Below are 20,447 nucleotides of genomic sequence, written 5' to 3' on the forward strand. Positions count from 1 at the left end.
ATACAGACATCAGAAGGCTAAGGGCTCAATTATCAAGACTGTTGAATCCTCAGCTTCACGTTACTTAGGAGGTTCTCTGTTGCTCTTTGGAACTGCACTGCAAAATCTCTTTCCTTCTCGGCTTTTCTTTTTCCTACTTGTAACGTCTATTTCCGACACACCCCTGTGTGTGAACCCACAAATCTATTTGGGGTAAATGGAGAGAAACCCTGAATTGGTTTGGGAGACAGAAACATTAATAAAAATAACCTTAAGAGTGCCTAGCCAGACTAAACGTGAAGCACTTGCAATCTTGAAACCTAAAGTAACATCCACATGGAATTTACAAAATATGATTCGAGTGGTTCTAATTAGCCCCAGTCTGTGGAAATTTGGAAGGAAGCGGCTCTTTGATTAATGTTACAAACCAGAAAGGAAACATATTTTAAAAGTTAAAGTAGCAGCATTGTGGAATACAGAATCATTACCAGCATGCATTTATGATACCTGCTTCAATCAGATGGGTTGGGGTTTTGTTTTTGGTGGGTTTTTTTTTTTATTTTTATTTTAAGAAAAAAAGGAAGACAGGATGCAAGTAAAAGCTTTTGTTTATGGAAGTATGTGGCGCTTTTATCTCCCAAGGAATTTATATAGCTGGACTGTGTATAAATCCTTCTGAAAATGAAATTAGCAAAAACAAAATGGGGGTGAAGGTGCTGGAGGGAGTGTGGGAGGGGGGGAACCATCACCTCAGTAAATCATAGTGGATAACCAGCCCCTGGCTCGGACAGATAGCAAATTCAGCTTTAATAGGAAGAAACAGAGTTGGAAAGGGAAAGAACAAGATTCATACCTGCAGCAAACTCTTTGCAAAAATGGGGGGCTATTTTTAATAAGCTTTTGAAAGTTACTGTGCAAGTTTGCTTGGGCTTGAAAAGAAAAAGGAAATAAGGGTTTTTTTCCAGCTAGCTTGATTGTTTTGGGTGGAGCTCAAGCATGTGTGTATATATACTGTATATAAAAATGAATTACTAATTCTTTCCTGGAAACTGTTTGAATTACAATCTGCAAGATAGAAAAACACACCTTTATTTTAACACTGATTTTAATACAGATAGAATTGGAGGGAGGGGGAAAAGTGAGGGAAATGTTTTTTTCCCAGTACACAGCAAAACCCCTAAGCAAGAATAACATCCCACCACATATACCCAGAGACACTTTGCTCAGCTGTAGAACACCAACTTAACTCCAGCTTTCACTGGCTTTTCCCTGTACAAAGGCTTTGCTCTGAAACTGCAAGAATGACAATGTCATGTGTGTGGAAAGCTGACACTTAGATCTTTTAAAAAGAAATTAGGAAAAATAAGCTGTTGACTTCTTGGTTAAAGTATTTTCTTGTTCTAACTCATGTTCTTATGTCACTGGGCTAAAAAAAAAAGAGAGAGAGGGAGAGAGAGATATGACTTTCCTTGAATGATCTGTTTAACCTAAGCCAGAGGAAAAAAAAAGAAGTCATTAATTACTTATGTGAGCTATTGCTTCTGAAAGACAATAAACCTGCCTGGTCGCCATGGATATGACATATTTGCTCTGAAAACAACACAATAATTAGCAAAGGGGAAAGATACAAGGAGAATATGCAAACTCCTGAGTTTAAAGCCATAGTGTTTCCTTTTTTCCCCCTCCTCTTTTTACTTGTCAGAGTCAATTCTGTTTACAATTCAAATCAAACAAATAAACAGAATACTTACAAAAAATTTTAAATGATCTCACACATATCAAATTGCACACACACAAACACACACACACACACACGCCAAAAAAAAAAAAGAAAAAAAAAAAGAAAAAAAAAAAAAAAAGAAAAAGAAAAAATTTACACGGAAAAAATATTTAAGTCTAATATGGACAGATCATAAACCACTTGGTGTTTTCCCTATATGTGTATGCATGCATATATATATGTGAAATATAAATGTATATACACACACAAAAATAAATGAGTTATAGACTATTTCCTCTAGGATTATTCTTTTATTTTTAGGATCAGTATAGAAGCATACTAAGAGGAAAAACATCTCTGAATTAGGCAGTGAAAACATTTTGAAAATACACTAAGAGAAAGTACAAGGGGTTTTTTAATTGTGTTAAACGTGCATTGTGTTGATAGTATGTTTTTTGCAAATCTTTGAACTTTCTTCTAAAAATGAGCAAAAACCCCACAATTGGTGTGCACTGTGCATCAACCTAAACAACACACCGGCTTACCAGGACTTCTTAAATTTTAAAGAAAAAAAAATTCTCTCACCTCAAATTACTTTAGTTCTAAAGTGATAGCACACTGAATCACATGTAATAATGCAATGGATAAGTTAAGAAATAATGAAAACTGAGTTATATGCAGAGATACTTCTTTGAAATAATTTATAAACGTTGCAGGGAAAATGTTTTTTAGATTGCTCTCTCATTAAGATGAGACAAAGACTATTAAAACCTTCTCTAATGCAGTAGCTTTCTGGATTCTGACCTTCCACATTTAGAAACCAAGTAATAAAACCACCCTAACAAGCACTTTATCTTTGGAGATATTTGACTTTGAACTTATTTTAACTTTAAGAAGACTTGGAAGGTATAAAAATAACAATATAGTTGCCACAAGTTTCTGTTGTTGTGTTTACAAAGAAAAAAAAAATCTTTAGAACAAAATAAGCAGATTAAGGAAACATCCCCCTAATTTAACTGTCTCTTTTTCTGTTGGTTTGTTGTTGTTGTTGTTGTTGGGGTTTTTTGGGGTTTTTTTTTAACAATAGTTTTTGGCTGGACGCTTTGATCTTGAAAGGGTTCTGCTATCTGGTGTGATGGGGGGGGGGGGGGGGGGGAATGATCTGTTTTAAATGATGATGCAAAAAAAAAAAAAAAGGATCAAAGCCCTGACTTTCTGTTAGCCATAATAAGTTCTGTCTTGCACAAAGCTTCAACTTCAGGCTTTAATATATAAAATATACAGGAGCCCAGTAAAAGCCCTGAAAAGGTACAAAGTCTGAAAACAAAAGGGGACGCTGCTCCTTTAAACGTTTTAGTGCATATGGAGTTTGATTTCTGAAAGAGATCAGTTTAACATCTCCATAGAAACCAGCAACAGATTATCATCAACAGAATAAATAACTAGTCTAATAAATTAAACAGGAGGCATAAGATCTGGAAACTTGATTACTGAAGTTCAACAATATTCTCCCATAAACTCTTCCAAGCCACCTTTAGGGTAGCGACAAGGTGGCAGCGACACGCAGATAAAAGGTAGGTGGGAAGCAGGCAGGACTTGTGAAAGGAGAAGTCGGAAACATTCGCAAGAAATTATACCACGCTGACAGTCAGCAAATCAATAGAGGAAATAAATTCATCAATGAAGTTTTGGGAGAGACAGCCACTCCGGCAGGGAGCGAGCTGCCAGGGCTGTGCGGTGCAGCGCGGACGGGAGGGGGCACACAGAGGGTGGACCTGCAGCTCTGGAGAAGTTTCACCTTTCCGACCCGAAAGAGCAGCAGGGCTCGAGTCGCTGGTTCAAACCTGCCGTGATTCGGGGCGCGCTCCGGCCGCAGCCCACCCCTCAAAGTTTTCCGCACAAGTTCCCCGAGGCAGCGGCAGCGCCGGTCCCGCCCCCGCCCGAGCCCTTGACAGCTCTGTGTGCGCCCCGGGCCCGCCGAGCGCCTCTGCCCCGCGCCCCGGGCCCGCCGAGCGCCTCTGCCCCGCGCCCCGGTGCCCCCGCTCCTGCTCCGCGCCCCGGTGCCCCCGCTCTGCTCCGCTCCCGGGACCGGCGCTCCGCTCGGGGACACGGCACCGCTCCTCGCCTTTCCCGGCCGGGCACCCCCACCGGCCGAGCCCGTGAGTGACGGCTCGGACACCTGTTCCCCGTCCCCGGTGCCTCCGGCGTGGGCAGCCGCTCCCCCAGAGCCCCGGCAGTGCCCCCCGCCCGCCGCCCCCCGGCCCGGCCGCCCCCCGCCCGCCGCTGCCCCGCCGGCACGGGGAAAGGGGGAAAGGGGAAGGAGGCGGAAGGGGGAAACTTCCTGGCTCCGGATGGCAAATCAGCTGCACATTCTGCAAATACCACCGGGTAAAAATAACCTGCTGCTTCGTCCGGGGGGCCGGGCACCGGCTGCCCCCGACCCGCGCTCCCCTGCCCGCCGCGATCCTGCGGGAGCTGCGGGCACCGGGACAAGCGCTGCCGGCCCCGGCCCGGCCACTTTGCACAAAGTTCCCCGGCACGGCACGGCACGGCACGGCACGGCACGGCACGGCACGGCACGGCACGGCACGGCACGGCACGGCTCGCCCCGCCGCGCCCGGCCCTGTCCGCGGAGCGCTCCGGCTGCCGCTCGCCCAACTTTGCTGCCGCCGTTGCCCTCCCGCCTCCCGGTGCCTGGCCGGGACCCTCGGGCGGCGGGGCTGCGGTTACCTGCCCTCGGCGCGGAGCGGGAGCACGTGTTCCCCCGTCCCCTGCCCGGGCTCCTGCCAAAGTCCCGAGAATTGACGGGCGCCGCCGCCGAGCGGGCACGGCGCTCCCCGGCCCCGCCGCCGCCAAAGCACCTCCCTGCCCCCGCCGCCGGCCGGTGCCCGCGGAGGCTGCCCGCTGCCCGCTGCCCGCGGAGGTGGGCGCTGCCCCCGGGAAGCGGCTCGGAGCGCCGAGCGCTGCCCACCTGCCGGGCAGCGCCGCCCGCCCGCGCAGCGCCCCGGCCCCGGGGCTGCCGGCGGCGGGGCCGGGGCCGGGCGGGAGCGGACGGGCTTACCTGCACTTGGGGCTGCTTTGGTTGACTTTCCAAGTCAAGGGAAATGTGTGTGTGTTTGGGATGGAGGCAGCAGCGCGCATGCGCCATCAAACTTGCCCTGATCCCGGATTTTTCCTCCTCGCGCTCCCCTTTGCTTTGATTATTGAATTTTCCTATTTCTAACAGGAGGACGGGCGTCGCGCAAAACCCGGCCTGGAGCCCGCCGCCGCCCGCCCCGGCCCGCCCGGCGTGGGAAAGGGGGGAGCGGCGGGAGGGAGCGGGCACGGAGCGGACTCGGTCTCCAGGCGGGCAGGGCAGGCAGTCAAGGGAGAGGCGCCTGCAAAACCCGGACCGGATCACGCACCCCTGGCAAGGGAAAAGGCGAGAAAGTGTCCCTATTTCCCAGCCCGCAAGGGCAGCTGCCTGTCCCCTATCCTGTTCCTGCACCAGCGGTTCCTCTTCCCCATCTGTCTCCTTCCCAGAGAACCACTGTAAATTTTATAAAATTTTCTATTTTGCAACCTGCTGACCCCCGTTCACCTTAGTTCCCCAAGACTAAACTCCATGGAGATGACAAATAACTAGGTTTTGTGTACCGCTTTTTTCTTCTGCTGCATTTCCTAGGCATGTTCAGTTGCTATTTTAGAAACTTCTAAACTTCTGTACTTTTCTTTTGCTAATGTTCTTTGTCTGGATTTCACTCAAGTTTAGAGCTAACCATTGTCTCGGATCTACAACTGTAGTATTTCTCAGTTTGGCAGTGCTGGCTTTGCTGGAGGTGCACACAGGACTAACTTTTGTGGGTCTGGATCCCAGAGAAAATGCCAAAGAGCAAACGTGCAAGCTTTGAGCAGCCTTGTAGACTGGGCTGGTTTTGGGAGATGATGTTGCAGTATCAGAGACAAGAGTTGTCATGCACCTGAATTTCCAGCAGGCAGGCATCACATTTCTGTGTTAAACTACTTTCCTCAGCTCCACCTTTCATTTCACTGAGACAGTGAGTATACATTACAGTTGCATGTGCACATTTTGTGGTGGTGATTCCTTAGAAGCATCCACAGAGACTTTTTCCTTCATTCCCTCGTTGCCTCTACAGAAGCCAAGAGCCTGGGCTCGCTGGCACCATGCACTCAGCACTGGAGTTTGAAGGTACAGCTGCCTGCCTGCCTAGACAGTAGGTCTGTGGGATGGATCTGCCTCCATCACAGGGCTTGCAGGATTTGGGCCCTAGGCCAAAGCTGGGCAAACCTGTACACTCTTGGATAATTTTGCTCATTGGCAGCAGGGAGCTCCACATCAGCACACCCACACAGAAGCCCTTGCAGGAGCGTCTTGCTCTTCCCATGCGCTTCCTTGTCTGTGTCTGTCTCCACCTGTTGCCTCTTGTCTGGTGTTTACACCATCAGCTCTTTGGGGCAGAAACCATGGATTTGCTCTGGATTTGTCAGTGCCTTGCACAATGTGGCCCAGCTCCATAACCACAACTCCTATGTGCTATTGCTACACACATAAATAATAATAATTAATAATAATAGACTAATTCCTCTGATTTTGATGTGACTACTCATGTGAGTAAAAGTGACTCACATACATGAGCGTTTGTGGGACTACTGCCAGGTCTTGAGCTTTTATTGTGAGTCTTCCAATATTTGGTGTTCTCTTTTGATCCCCAGCTCCTGGAATGACTTGTTTCTAGCACTTGCGTTTACACAAGTACACTTGGAAATGTGGCCTAGTGCTGTCAAAAGCCTCAGAAGCCAGAGAACAAATACAAAACTTTCAAAGAAATAAATTTTTAATGGCTTTTGTGAAAATCCTGTGATTTGGCAGCTCAGGGAGGAGTGGAGTCTGACTCATGAATTTTGAGCAGTCAAGTTTAGCAATATGCATCAATTGAGTTAAATATTTAGGTCCCTGTAAAGACTAGATTTCTACTAACCAGGCCAAACTTATAGTGCAGAGACATATTTTGTGGAAATAATGTTTAAAGTGCCAGTGTCTTTGAAAAATCTGAGGGTTTGTATATTTGTGTATTGTTTGGAATTTTTCATTCTGTAGTTATTTATTTTTACCTATTCACAGTAAGAAAGCAGGAAAAAGGGCATGAAAATGGGATTATTAAAGTAAATAGGACTGTGTGAGACTGTTATAATAATTGTGGCAAGTATTTATAAGTTGCCGAAAATACAACCAGCAAACCTCTTGAATTTGATACGCTGGAGAGACACTGCCAGGTTAAAACCCATGTGTTTCTGAAAGTAAATGTCCCAACTTCTTCTCACAAAAGTAAAAGAGAGCAAGTCCCAAGTGATGAATTCTTGCTTATGAGGCATCCCTGAAGAATGAAGGCTTGGGAGAAGAGGGCCCTTTAATTAAACCTGCATCGTTACTTTTAATTGCATTTACTTACTATTTTCTCTTGTTGACGTTTTTGCATTTCTCTCATCTAGTGTGCTGAACACAGACTGAATGGTCTTCCTTCTGTTTGGAAGTTTTCTAATTTTGAAGTGCTGTGGAGCTGGCCTAGTTAGGAGGAGAACTTGGGTAAGTGTTTTTGAGGTGGTCCTGTTTATCACCACAGGTCTCTTCTGCCTATGCTCCCCTGCATGTGGTGGGAGGCTCAGACACTGTATGAGCTGTGCCTCTGACAGCTTTGAGTCTCCTTCCAGACCACAGCTCACTCAAAGCCTTCAGCCCTCTGATGTTCACTATACAAGCCCCAGAGTGCGCAGCTCCTCAGCCAGATAGAACAGGAGGTAATGACACCTTACACAGCCCATTCTAGATAAAAAGAAAATAATTTAGCAAATTGCAAATGATGCATACTTAACTATTTATGCAGCATCTTCCTGTCATCAACCCAAAGCAATTTTACTTCCGTGTTGAACAGTGGATGAAAATGTTCTATAGATTTAACCATTGCAGGGGTTCCTTTTAAGTGGTGCAGTAATCTCTCTCCAGCTAATTTAGTGTTGTAATAAGGCACCACCCTCACAAGTCCTTTGTGTTCTTGTGTCAATACTGCCCCCAAACCAAAAGTGCTGGCATCTGCATCTGTCAGAAAAGTGGGTCTGAAACACAGACTAAGACAGGAGCAATATGGCCATCAGTGGAGCAATATGGCCATCAGCAGGGCGATCTCAAAAGCCTTTTGCTAATTCTGAACATGCCCAGTTTCATTCAGATTTCCTCTAAAATGCAATTTACTTTCTCAACAGGCTCATGATATAGTTTAACAGCACTGGAAAATTCAACAATAAACCTCAAACAGAAGCTGACTGAGATGTATCTGGTGAACCAGAATCCTACAGTACAGATTCAGTTTTGTTCTTGCCCATGGGGGTTCCTTGCCCACTGCCCAGGATTCAACTCAAACCAAACTGTGTCTCTTATTGGGATTGAAGATCTTTAACCAAAGACCTCTAAGGAAAATGTCTCTCGGTTTTGCTCTTTTCTGTTTCAAGCATATAACACGACAGTGGAAAAAATCCAAAAGGAATCTTGGACAATACTTTTATTTCCTTTCCTCTTACGGTTTTCTTTGTTGGCATTTACTAAATGACCGCAAGACCTTACACAGTTATGGTTTCCATCTTCAGTAGTTTCTTCTTGCCTGAACATTTAACAAACAGTTCAGTTGCACAAGATCATCGACAGCTCATATTCCACGTGCTCCTTCATCTCCAAAGAGGTTTCATCTATTTCCAGCCTTTCTTTAGCTTACCATAGCGTGTAGCGATGCCATTAGTCGCTGTCCTTGGGGAGAGGACATCCTGCGCACTGCAAGCCTAGTGCCCATAAGACATTGGCTCTATTGAGCTACATATTTCAAATGAATTTCCATGGATTGAAGTTGCAGGACATGTTCTATGCTATTTATCATTCAGCAATTAGCAACAGTAGCATCCAAACTCATTATTAGGTTGTCTGCTGTCCACAACTCTTGGTTAAACCCAGAAATTTGTCTCTTAAGCCTAACTTCATAGAAGTTGCCTTGCTTTTGCTCAGAGCCCTCAGAGCCTTCTTTTCCACCATGGAGTGGGGTGGGTGCAGCTGTGTAGACATGCAGGATGTGATGAGTGTCTGTCAAATCCCCCTGTGAGCTGCTAGGCAGCAATGAGATGTGAGCATGGGAAGGTAATACAAGCTGTTCAGCACAGAAGTGAACACAATATTTAGACTGATGACAGGACAGCTGTTGGTCAAGCATACTGGCTGTGTCTTTACTGCAGAGTAGAGATTAATGTATTTTATTCACACCCAGCATATACCCCAGAATGCTCCATCTGGCTATGCTGTGCAAGTGCAGCCTGAGAAAACTACGTACACTCAAAAATTACTCACACAAGAAAAATTATGCTAAAACAACATGAGAAGGGCATGGATTAAAATGCCATAAGCAGAGAAATACATGCTGAGGGTTCTAACTTTGTCCTCGAGTCACCCTGCTTTGAGTAGAAGGGAGGAGGAGGGACTGCAAAGGTAGTTCCCGTAGCTCTGAGGCCCATGGCAACACTCAGGCTGAGATGCCTTGTTCCCGCCCACTCGGAGCAGGTGACATGCTTTCCATAGGCCTACATGCCATATTAGTTCCTCAAAGAGGCACTTAATCTCTAGTAAATGAGGAGGTCTAGACTGACCAAAGCACCAAACTGGACTGAACCAGTCACCTATCCCATGTGTACTACCCAAGAGCCATCAGGCATCAGGAGTGGCATTTTCCAAACCCAGTGCAGACCAGGGTGCAGTCCAGGACCTCTGATCCCGCTTCACAACTCACTGGAAGAATGAAGAAATCACTCAGACATGCACTATAAAAAGCCCGTGTATTTACTTAGTTTCATAATGGAAAATTAAAAGTAATTGCAGAGGAGGAGGAGGCATTTTTTCAGTTGCAAGTGCAGTATTATCCACTTCCATATTTTATCATTGGAATGGCACAAGTAATCAAGGAATATCATGTGGTCATCGTTTGCCTAGTGCCTTTTTGTAACAGGCACTTATTTCTTTGCATGCACCCGTTTCAAAAGAAATTGGTTAGATCCCCATTGTGCCCTGCTCCAAGTCCCCTGTGCTGGCAGTACTGGGGCAAGAATTATTTATATTGAAGTGGATCAGGCTCTGCATTTTGAAACGTCTTTGCTTAGAAATACATATAATTAATATCAGTATGCAAGTATGTTATATAAATATTGAAACCTTGTAGACCTAATTAAAGGCCTACAGACTGATACTAACTTTTGGTTGGTATAAATGAGTATGTACAAGAGTTTACCATGCTCAGAATCTGTCCTTACCTGTCTTATACGCCTCAAATATATATAAAGGTTCAACCAAAAGACTTGACGCTTAACAAGAAACATCCTGCATTTAAACCCAGTTCTGCCCCCAGATTTCCCAGTGACTTCACTATTCCATGTGTCTGGGTAACATCCACTGGTTTGGGGCTTAGTCCTAAGAGAGACTACTAAAGGTAACAAATAAATACAGAAGGAAACAATAATAAATAATCAACAACAATAATAAAACTGGAATTCAAGTGTGAAGTATGTTTGTAATTGTCTGTCTGTGTTAGAAAATAATCAACTAAATAGCAATAAATAATAAAAATTTATATTAACAATTCATTTGTGCTGATACAGACCTTCAAGTTAGAGTTCATTATATTAATTTACTAATTAATTAGGCCCTACATCACCTGGCACCTACATAGATTTTATTACAGTTTATGGATGGAAAACTTAAGAGTCTTGCCTAGGGACACAGTGAATCAGTGGCAGAGCTGGACACAGAACTGGAATATCCTCCACAGCTCTAAGTCTGTTTACAGCATAAAGTTGCCCTGATTTTCTGACTAATTTAGTTCAGCAGATGCAATTCTCAGTGTGGGGACTTCAATTTGGGTGCAAGATGGAGTTATTTTGTTTGAGCTTAAATCAGTTCTTAATTATATCAAGCTAGTTACATAAAGGCAGTTTAAAAAATATCCTTGTAGGCATCTACGTTTTGGGCTATTGGTTTAAGAAAACACCTTTAGTTTAAATGCTGCAATTTTCCTGACAGGTCCGAAGTCACAGCAGTTCTTGAGGTCCTTCCCTTCAGCACTTCACTAGAGCAAACCTCACCTGCTGAACTGAGATGTGCAATTTTGAGTGTCTCCAACTAAACAGTGCAAATATTGGCCCTGAATTTGGTTAAGACAGAGCTAGTGCAATTTAGTTTGGCCTTTTAATAAATGGTTTAAAATTCTTCAAAGTCAGGGTTTGGAACGGAGTCTCAATTGCTTAAGGAGATGCTGTTAGTGCCCAGAGCTGAGTTAATTACAAGACCATGACCCTTCCACACTGCCTCTCCTGGATATCTCAGAACACTTCCATCAGGGAACATTTATTGATGGACTTTTCTGAAACTGAGCCCCTTCCATTTGGTCACCTGCACCTATGTCCTGGGCAAGAGGAGGTGACTTGATTTTCTCTGTCTTGCTCAGTGTCTCCACAGGTCACACTGGCACTGGGACACAGACACAGGGACTCCTTGGCCCTCTCCCTTTTCTAGCAGTGCATGCTTGGTAGGATGGTGTGGGAGTTTTGCACTGGCCCAGTGAGATGGAGGCGAACCAAGGGCTGCATAAGGAATGCAAGAGAACTGCACAGGATAATGGGAAACATTATTTATAGCCTGAATGCAGAAAACCTCCCCTTCCTCCCCCCTTGCCAACAGACAAACCCATGTCCAGTAATGACAAAGTCATTACCTTTTTATTATTTTTCAATAGGATTCAGATGTAGCGTGTCTGCTCCTTACAGGCTGATCTGATGGCTCTGGTCTCCTGTCACACTGGGAACACTCATCTAAACACACCAAGTGGGTGTGGAGTCACCAGCCATGCTTTAGAAAATTTGGGCCTTACCCTCCCAGAAGCCTGTTATCTCACTTATTAAGGGAGAATTATAATGTTTCCCTTCCTCCCGACAGGCACTTGGGGCTACAACAAAGGCCCTGTGAGAACTGCTGCAAGATCAAAGCAGGGATCCCATTGGAGAAGTTTGGCATAGTGCTGTCCCTGATAAGATGTGGTTTTGGGGGCTCCTAATAGAAACAATGGGCTTTTCAATTTTTTTTTCCAGCACAAATGTTATCCTTGAGAAAGATAATTTTTTTCATGTGGAAATCCTAAAATTATATGATCCTCAGATACTGAAAAAGCTGAAATTCTTTTAGATTTGATGCTTCTCAAGCTTTCCATCCTAATATTGTATTTCCCATGAGAAGTCCCTATTCTGACATGCTTTTGCTCACTATTCCACCACTGATCATTCTCTGATCTCCCTCACCTGCTGCCCCTCTGTAACCCCAATCCTCCTTTTTTTTTTCCTTGCATCTAATGCTATAGAATGCTTTCTCTTTGTTTTTATGCTTTGTAAATGTCCTTCCCTCACTTTGTATCCTCAACAAGACCCCTGTGTGTGGGTCTGATAACCCACGTAGCACCCATGTCTCTGGGATTTATTTTGAGATCTACTGCTTGTTTATTTATTTCCCTTTTAGCACACCCAGCGAGGCCTGTGTGGCAGGAGATGTGAAGGGAGGTGATTATGGGAGACTATTTCCCCTCACTGCTCATTCATGACAAACAAAGAGCAGTGATTGATGATTAAAAATGCATTCTCTGGGCTTGTTTTCTTTTGTTTTACCATTATGGAGATATTATAAATACTGAATACTAATCAATCCAGACCTGGCGGGACCTCACAGACCTTCTACAATCTCAGGGCTTTGCTCTTCCTTATAACCTCTGCAGCTTTCTCCTCCCTCCTTTGTTTCTAAATGACAGACCTCCATCCCAACCAAAAGGGATTAAGTTAACTTTGGATGAATTTGGACTGTCTGGGCTCTCGCCTCTGCCAAACACTCATACTCTCCCCTGAAAGGATGCTAAGGCACCCAGGCATTTCCATGCCCTTTTTTTGCCCTGCAGTGGGGTGGAAACAGAAATTAATTCCTCAGATCAAAGAAAAAATTCTCTTATTTAGGAAGCTCAGAGTGCCACAAATTTGCTTGCAAAGTGGATACCTTGTGGGGAGGAGAAGAGATCAGGAAGTCCCCTCTAAAAAACTCATTATTCATAGCAGTAAGGCTGGATTTCTCCCTGGGCATTTCTGTGCAAAAGCCAGAGTGCCACATCTGATTCTGCAACATTACACAATGTCCAGATAAACAGCAAACTCGGTGGTGCTTGCATTCTTTTATCTTTATTCAGTCAAATTAACTGCTTTCTCTTTCCCTTCCTGCACCCCTGCCCTTGCCTCATTCTCCCTCACTCACGTAAAACAGAGACACGCCACACTGGCCTCTGCAAAAAATTGATCAAAATCATCTATTCCAATGGAATGAGAAGATTTCTCTTCACTTTGACCTAAACTACTACTTTTCTCTAATCAGCTATTTCCTGTGAGATTTTTCCAGTGTTCTGCTGAAGTCAATGTTAAATATCCCATACAACAAAGCTCTGACTGACTCTGGTGTGAGCACAGTTATTATGTTGAGGCTCAGCTTTTGCTGAAATCTTCCCAGAGAGCAGAGTGAGGTCCCTCTTCCGTTCCTGATTGCACATGGGCAGACCCAAGGTGCTGACAGGGACACCGGGACACCAGCAGAGTGTAACAGCAAGCAGCACAAGGGTTTGGTTGCCTGCGTAGCTCAGATTACAGAAAATAAAATACGGTGGGCACTGACATAGATTTTTCTTAATATGCTTAGAACCAGCCCAGGAATAGCTGAGCTCAGCTGGAACATATCAGGAAGGAGAAGGAAGAGAATCTGAGCTGGACTAGCAAGAAATTTTAGTCTGAACCATATGGCAAAAAAACTGCAGTGTGCTCTTATCTTGAAGCCTGAGGATTTATTTTATGCACATAATTCCCTGATCATCTTGATGTAGCATCTCTTAGAAGGAGGGTGTTATACTATCTAACCACCACTGCTGTAAGTTGACAATCTATCTATCATCTTAACTTTCTTAAATCATTTTAAATATATATCTGTGTTTATGAAATATCAGGGGCCTGATCCCATTGAAGTCTGGGGAAAGACTCTAATCAGTTTGAGTAGGCATTTGGATCAAGCCCATAGACGCTCACTATTTTTTTCTTTAAGTATTGTATCTCTGCATCACATCTTTCCATGCTACTCTTCTGTAGTACACCCAGGGTCTTCCTCTCCCTTTGAAATATGAGATTTTATTTTTTTTAAGAACAGCATTTTTCTATAATCTGTGTTCAAAAATGAAAGACACTGCTCACAAGTAATGAGGGAGCCTAAACTGCTGATTTTTAGCCAATACACTTTATCCTTCTGTTTCCAAATTTACCTCCCTCTTCTCAGAGCAGTGTGAAACCAGCTCAGAGTGAAGGGGGCTTTGCAGCAGTAATGATAAGTAAATCTGCTTCAGAGTTTTGAGTTTAGCCTCAAGATCTACAAGCTCCCTTCAGCTGCAATGTAATTACCATCAGTTCACCAACAAATTCCATTTGCAGACTTGTTTCACCAGATTCAGTACACAGATTGATCGAAGCTGCTCTTTGGTGAGCCTCTGCAATCCAATGGCATCTTTACACAGTGGTCTGTTCAAAGGAAATGTTGTTATTGCCATATTTTCAAGCATACACACTTTCACCCAAAGATCCTAACTCATCTGGCAGTTTGTTTCAATGATACCACTTAGCAAAAGCTTGGCAGAGACAGAAATGCATGTGTATGCATGTCTGTATGTGTATGTATGCACATGTCCTACACCCACCCACACCACTTACTAATCCACTGGCTGATGTATTTATGGCTAGTTTGCTTACAAATCACTGCCCTCTGAGGAGCTCACAGCCACCTCTTGCCATGGCACACACTTGTCTCAACAGTAAAACCTGCACTTCAGAAAGAGAAAGACTCTGTTTATAACCTGGTTAAGGCCAGTGACTTTATGCACATGTGAAGTCCAGACCAGAGACGTTTCTTGGCAATGCTACCTTTAAGGTGTGCTCTCCTTGCTGCCTGGTTCATGCACCTCCCAGCCCATTTCTCTGCAGTCACAGTGAACCCCAAGAGACTCCAGGGACAGGAGGACCCGCCTTCTCTCTCCCTTTAGCTGATAATATCTCTTCTCTCTTTTCTTCAGAAGATTTTTCTCATATTCTGAATTCTCATGAAAAACAGGCCATGCTTGGGGTTACATAGCATAGCAAAGCCAAGAAGCATCACTCTGAAGCTGGATTAGACAATGAGCCTGGAACATTTTCTCTAGAAAAATGAATCTAGACCTTGAAAGTGAAGAGATGAAAATATGGCCATGTCTCTTCTGGATTGATTTGCTCAGACTAGAACAGAGGCTGGGGCAATTCTTCAGTCCGTGATATTAAAGAGGTCAGAGAGAAAATCACACTGGTCCTAGGAATAAATGAATTGGATTACAGAATATGACGACACTGCACAGTACAATGCTGGTTAAAGATACCTAAGCTACTGCTGAATAAGTACTGCAAGGAGTGGAAAATTACACCAGACAGATCACTGTACTAATAGAGCCTTACTCTTCTGATATCAAGCTACTCAGGTATCTCTAAAACTGTGAGATGTACGTATGTACTAAACACTGCAACTGCCACTTCAACTGTTTTGTCACTGTACCTCAACATCCTAATCTGTAAAATTGGAGGGAGGGGCAGGGGGGAGAAGATCACTGCTGCTATATTTGGAAGGAGCTATGAGAATTATTTGATGTTTTTTAAGAGCCCTGAAACCTCAGAGAAGGGCAATTTATTGTTCTTATTTTCCTGTGATCACACTATTCCCACTGGGATTGTTTATTTCTCAGCTCTGGGTTTCAATTTATTTATTTCTCATTGTGCTCTGGGTTTTCACACAGAGCAATTTCCACTAGCAAAGACTGAAGGGACTATTTTCCCTTTCTGGCTTCACTTTAACAAACGTACAGGCTGATAAATCCTCTTGTGAAAATCCTACAGGGTGAAGCAGGCTACAGATCAAAGGGAAGGAACATTTGTCCTCTAGTATGCTACCAATACCAGCAGAACCTCCTCACCTTCATAAAATGATCCTACAGAAAAGCTCATGTCCCACCCTCCCACACTCAGTTCCCAGATCCAGACTTCTGACTTTGCCATACATTTCTGCCACCCAAGTCTGACAGTGTTATCTGGCTGTATTGGCATTAAAAGTTCAATTTCTTTGTGAAAGACATGTCTGAGAGCACCAAGAAGTAAGGAAGCAGAGAGAATAGTACTGGATCCCAGGATCCCAGGCTGCTTGGTATGTGAAGCTACAGATCCTTTGTGAGTTTGGGGGTAAACCCCACCCAACTCTTAAGTCCCAGCTCTACCTGGGAATGCTGTGCAGAAAGCAACCACCTTGGTGCACTCTTGGGGTGCTCAGATCTGGGCAGACTTTGCTTGTCTCTGCTTTGGTCTGGTTCCAGGTCACTCTCCTTCCTGCTCCAACATCACAAATATGCTGTACCTGAGACACTTATGGAAATACAAAGGTCACTGCACTGCTGTGTGCGAGTGCAGAGCTTGTTCCAAGCAGCAAACACACCCAGCACACCCAAGGACCTGCTTCTATGTGGTCTCCATGCGATGCACTCAGTCCTGGGAGAAGCTGAAGGCAGGTCATCTGTAACCCCAGCTCAGTTTAGCTCATTCTGCATGCTGAAGCCATTACTGTAGACAACTCAGGAGTGATCCCAGACCCAGTCCCAAAGTCCTTGCTCTAATTCAGATATCAGGGAAGGTGCTAAAGTTGAATTTATACAAAACTTGACCAAAGGAATCAGGGAATAGCTTTTGGATGTAAAAAGACTGGTCCATTTATATTGCCAAAGTCAGCAGGGAAGTGTCTGACATCTTTATACGTCCCTTGGCCCTACTGCACATGGCAGCCACAGAGTAGAGGAGCAACTAAGCACTTGCTTAACCAGAAGTACTGGAAAGGTCCCAAGTGGTATCAAAGAGTTTTGAGTAACTGTTGAACCATCTGCTTTCGGGGGTGTATCTCACATTCTTAAGATTTGAATCATGATTCACAAACCCAGATAATCTCTTCAGTGTATTTAGGGGAAAACTATGAATTTTGGTTCTATGCAAACTACACCTATTCTCTGTTATTAAACTGTTTCTCTCTGGGATCATTATGAAGTAATCTGAGTGTCCACAGTTGATTCATGTACTTGAAAAGTAGATAATAATGTCATGAAAATGTGTAGAAAAGGTTTGGAGCTTGCCAGTACACTAAGGGTATGTACAGATTATCTCAAGTGGCTGAATTATTACAGCTCATTGTTCCCCTCTCCCCAGCTGAGACACAGGACCTGACCATACTCCTGAGCAGCTGAAATGGCAAAGTAAAACACATTTGTCTGAACCAACATAAATACCAGCACGGTTCAACAAGGCAAATTTTACTCTGGAACTACACTGATAATTACTGTAGCAAGTTTACTGGTTACCTATTAAACTAAGGTTTGACTTGAATCATACCCTTATACCAATAAATTTGATTTGGTGCTATTGGAGACACTGCTTTTCTGTGGACCAAAATAGTTTATTGGTTTCAATGGCTTATATGATAAACCAGGTTATATAATAGTGCATATCAAACTGTGCCCAGCAGACTTATAGACAGATTTTAATATCCAAACTTTAGTTGAAGAGCCCTAAATGTTAAACCTCAGTCTCTCTAAGACTTAAAGCACACTTAGTCACTTAGTCAGAACCAAACTGGGGTAACTTCCTGTAGGGGAATGGAAATCTCGTGCAAACTTTGCATCTTGTTATTAAAATTGTATTCTCTGATAATCAACACTTAGGGCAAGCATCTCAAAACTGACTCTGTAACTTCAGGGGCTCAGTGGGAACAACAGTCAGGAATCCTTGTAGGCACTTCCATAACAATACCCATATGAGTGTAGCTAAAATGGAGAAAACAATTCCGGTAAAAAATTAGAAGGAAAACTCTAGAAAGCTTTGTTAAGACACAGCTGCTAATCAGTCCAGAAGGGTGGGGTGGATAATTTATTGCTATAAAGTGGACTTATGTTCCCTTACCTGTGAATGTTATCATCTTTGATAAGCCATATGCATGCATATTTTATATTTCTATGTTAAAAAGCAAAGTACAATCTTATAATGAAAAAAAAGCCCAGTAAGTACAAGGCCAGGTTGCCCGTGGAGGCAGGTGTGTGTCTGTGTGTGTTCATGAAATGCTCCTTCCTCCCTGCCCAAAGAGCCTGCCTTTATAGCATGGTCACGAGATGGAGTTACTGTAAACATGGCCTTCTAAAGTCACCAAAAAAGTTCAGCACCCCTTGCAGGAAGGATCAGTTTACACCATCTAATTTTTCTGTCTGACTAAGACATTAAGTCAGATATCGTTTCCTGCTCACAGCCCATTTATCCATTCAACCAAGCTTTCTCCGTGTCCTCTGCTGGATTATTTCTTGAATCTTTCTGTCCCCTTTCTGTCCTCTGTGTTTCCAACGTGCTTGCTATTTTTCCCAAAAAAATATTTCTCCTGATCTTTATCTAATATGAAGCTGAACACCTTCATAGGTATCTGCAATTCTCTTTGGCCCAAATTCTGAGAGACCCATTCTGTTTATATTCCAGAAAATTCCTGTCATAGCCACTAAGCACATTGAGCTTCTAGCACACCTTGGGGTGGGTCTGGCCAGCATAAAAAGCTGTGGGGAGTGCTCCAAGGAACGCACAAATTGTCCATCCCTAGGTGAAGCAGCACTAAATATTGTTTCCTGCTATACTCCTGTGCTCAATACAACACTGATCAGCTTCTGGGCACAGGACAGCTGTTGCTGCTACCAAAGAGACAATAACCAAAACAGTTAGGGAAGGCAAGGAAAAGGATGCTAGTTTTAAAAGAGCATAGGTTGATTCTATGGTGAGAGAACAGTATCATCAAGCGCCTGCAGCTTGGATTTGGTCTGCTTGGAAACCTGGTGGGAATCAGGCTGGTTGTGCCTCTCTGGGGAGTGGAGAAAGCTCTGTGTGCTGCCCACACCTCCACAGTGCCCACAGAGGGCAACAATGCCCAAAATATTTCAACCCTAGGGCAAAATTTATTCAGCCTTAGCCTCAACAAGGGGCAGCTCTGATCCAGACACCTGTCCACCCACCAAGTCTAAATTCAGTTTATTCTCAACAGGTCAGCTTGGGGATGTTTCCTTTGAGAAGTCTACCACTGATTTCAGCTGGATTGTACAGCTTCCATAGTCCAGACCATCACAGCTTGCAGTGGACTGTGGTGGGTGTCTGCTTCTCTCTCACTGTGTCATGTGGCCTGAAGGAGAGGGTGTCCTATTAGCTCATATGTTATGAGTTTGCAGCCCCTTGGATGATCCTGACTGGAATTTCACTAGTCCCAGTAAAGATCCCTGCAGACAGAAAGGAGAAATAGCTCTGTGCTCTGTTCCCCTCCTGCACCCAAACATGGTATCTGCATCCAGGGAACAATGACTTAAAAAGGACTTCAAAAACAGGCATTATTTGTCATCTGGAAGAGCTATAAAAAGAAACACTTCTCAAGTAGTGAGTGTGAATACCATTACTTTACAGATTCAAGGGAAAAATAGCAGATAACCTTGGGGAGACCTGACCTTCAAACAGGTTCAAATGACTTTATCATGTTTTCCCTTCCTCTCTCCCACACAATCACAAAATTACATACATGTACACATTCCCACACATATATACTCTCACATAAACCAAAGTTTGTAGACATGCATATGTCCTCTCTTAAACACACACACACACACACACACACACACAACCTCCTGTCCATGTTCTTATGTACAGACACTTGCCCGCATTCACATTTCTACACATTTTTCTGCACTGAAATGGCACTCTTATTTGTGCACACACACACAAAGCAGTAATGCAAACACAGTATGATAACTGCAGAAGAAAGATCAGACCTCTCAATGCTATCATTGTTGAGATTTATTTTGGAAAGGAATTCCAGTATTTGTTCCAGACCCACAGTGTTTAGATCGTCAGAATATAATCATATGAATTTATGTAGTTAAAAATAAGACTACCTAAACAAAACCAAAACCAAACAAGCCCCCCAAACAAACAAACAAAAAACACACCAAACCCCCCCTCCCCCAAAAGGACAACAAGAAGGAAAAAAACCCCAAACAAACAAACAACCCTGATTTTTGCACTTTTCCCATCCCTTCAGATTCAGCTTTCTAGGCAGTCTGGATCAGCAGCAGATCCTAACAATGCTTCCAGAATGGGGTGCATACCTGTCTGAAGAGATTTGCTAACTGTGCACAGATTCCTATCCAGAGCAGGAGTTTGCAGGGTTACTACTGCAACCAATCCCGTTATCTGACACTGGGGCACTTTGTGTGGCTGTTCTCAGGTACTCCTGGTTCTGTGACCAGCCATATTTATGTGCTTTGCATGCACTGGGGGTATGATCCTCCATCAGCTACACCACACATCCATCTTGTGACCATGCAAAGTCCTAAAGCCAAGGAGGAGATTCTGAACAACTCACTTAAATTCTCAAAGATGGGATATGGCTACTCCCTGTGTCCTTTTTTTGCCAGAACCAACTGAGACAAACATTCTTCCCTACAACTTTCTGGAAGTCACAATACAGTGTTTTCTC

The 20,447-nt window shown here is 43.9% G+C and overlaps 1 long non-coding RNA gene across 1 annotated transcript; it reads left to right on the forward strand.

Annotated features, from left to right (window-relative positions):
• Window positions 1–5,008: 5,008 nt before the first annotated feature.
• On the forward strand, window positions 5,009–8,567 carry LOC310918080. Its single transcript, XR_014591586.1, has 3 exons — window positions 5,009–5,120; window positions 7,190–7,283; window positions 7,958–8,567. It is a non-coding gene; the product is annotated as an uncharacterized lncRNA (long non-coding RNA).
• Window positions 8,568–20,447: the final 11,880 nt, after the last annotated feature.

Source organism: Zosterops lateralis (assembly GCF_965231275.1).
Source record: "Zosterops lateralis genome assembly, chromosome: 22".
In the NCBI taxonomy this organism is placed as follows: Eukaryota; Metazoa; Chordata; class Aves; order Passeriformes; family Zosteropidae; genus Zosterops; species Zosterops lateralis.